Source organism: Sinocyclocheilus anshuiensis, unplaced genomic scaffold (genome assembly GCF_001515605.1).
Source record: "Sinocyclocheilus anshuiensis isolate Anshui unplaced genomic scaffold, SAMN03320099.WGS_v1.1 scaffold1827, whole genome shotgun sequence".
NCBI lineage: Eukaryota > Metazoa > Chordata > Actinopteri > Cypriniformes > Cyprinidae > Sinocyclocheilus > Sinocyclocheilus anshuiensis.
In genome coordinates, this window is record NW_015552696.1 from 126199 (window position 1) to 128247 (window position 2049).

The 2049-nt window shown below is 36.4% G+C and overlaps 1 protein-coding gene across 1 annotated transcript in view; it reads right to left on the reverse strand.

Moving 5' to 3' along the window:
* The window catches only part of LOC107667688 (coiled-coil domain-containing protein 136-like), a 49529-nt gene that overhangs the window by 19290 nt on the left and 28190 nt on the right, over positions 1-2049 (reverse strand). The window lies entirely within an intron of this gene.

Genomic DNA, 2049 nt, shown 5'->3' on the forward strand with positions numbered 1-2049 from the left:
ATATGTATATGTGTGTGTGTGGGCGTATAATTGTTTGTTATATGTATATATAATTTTGCAGTTGATCATGCTTGAGTCACACAGACTTCAACATTCAGTGAAAAAACACATTTTATTTATTTGTATTAATAGTAACAATAACCATTTTAGTTGCTCCTTTTGTTGTGCTACTACTGACACAAGACAGCAAATAAAATTGCCAAATAAAAGAAATAGTAAAACAAAGCAATTGCATAATTTATTCATGCTGCAGTGCACTCTGGGAGTCAGTAATTCTGAGTAGCTATTAGGGGTTGCACTGACTAATCGACTAGTCGCCTTCAATGCTGTGCCATGACGCTTTAAGCTTGACGTCGACTAGTCGCTGGTCCTATAGAGCGCAACAGGATAAGAAATCTTTGAAGGACTTCCACATTTACACTCCGTTTCCAAACAGTTCAAATGACAAATAAATGCATACTCTGAAAGCGCTCCACAAGACATGTGTTATTATATTACTGGATGCTCGAAATTGAACGGGAGAATGCACGTTTTAAACAGCTTATTGTACAGGTAAATTAATCGCCGTTCTAATCTAATGCGCTGCTGCACTGTAACGCACACACATAGGCTACAGACAGTAGCGCATACATCACGCACACATAATCATTCAGCGCGGAAATGTATTGTCAACACTGTTCTGTGATTTCTCAATAAAATAGCTTAGAAACTGAAAAGTTCAAGCATATATTTCTTAATAACTACTAAATCCCACAGCTTCACTACTAGTAGAGAGACGCTGCCAGGTAGAATTAATTCACACACGCAATCACTCTCACTAATGAATTCATATGAATGTAATCTTTACTGTGCTACTTTATCTGTATCTGATTTAGAATGAGCAGAAATCTGTGAGAAACATAACGATCCAAAGACAAAAGAACTGATCAAATTGAGCTGTTATAGGAGCAACAGCCATGTGGGCAGAGCCCCACCAAAATATTCACCCAAAACACAGATCTCTATATAAACTGAATAAATAAGAAAGAGTAAATATGTTCAGCATTCTGCAACAAATATTTTTCGGGTTTTCTTTGGAATTTTAAGTCATAAAATGCGCAGGATGTATTAAAATTGATCGCAAGCTTCTGCAGGCACATAAGATGCTAGTAAGTGTAGCAGTCGCGCCTGTGCCCTCCCGAACTCAACAGCGCCCCACACATTTTACAATGTAAATCTGTGGTGAAAAGTGGAAGTGCAGCACGCTCTAATTGGGAGTTTTGAGACTGCCCCGTTTATTTCAAGAGGTCCTTGCTGCAGCCTGTAGCACGATGACGTAGATGGATCAGATCCAATACGTATTTGATGTTTGATAAGCATGCGCAGTATTGGATTTTAATGCGCATGCGCAAAGTGGGGCTGTCATTGAAGCTAGTATTTAATGTAAATTAAACTGTAATTACGAGATATAGGTGTGTTTCATAGGCTTACACAAATTATATTATACTGTGATTTTAAACTAGTAGTGTATTCAAACTTTATTTAAGCAATGATGGTGTAGGTTTGAATGAAAGAGTTTGGTATGTAAGCTATGTTTATTTTTTATTAGTTTTCGTTTTAGAAATAAAACTCTAATTACAATTTTGTTTGTTCTTTATGAAAAAAATGGGGTGTAACTTTTGTCTTTATTTTTTCCTCTGATAGTCTAGTCAAGATAGTTGATAGTTCTGTCCTCAGATAGTTCTGTCAAAAATTAGTTCATGAATCAAATATTATTTTTCGTTCTCACTCTCTGTGCTATACGTGACAGAGTATAAAAGTTATAGGCCTACTAAAATATGCGGACATAATTTTTATACCATATACAAATAAAAAGAAGAAAAACAATCCTGTCAGTCGGGGTTCCGTATAGCCGATAGACCGTTATCCCGGGTTATACCGGGTTTTTACAGTTAATCCCATGTCCAGCAAATAAATACACACATGGTCGGGGACAAGGCATATTAACACAAAGATGACCATTTCTTTTTTTGTGTGTTATATGCAAGTGAAATCCCTGGAGATAGATAG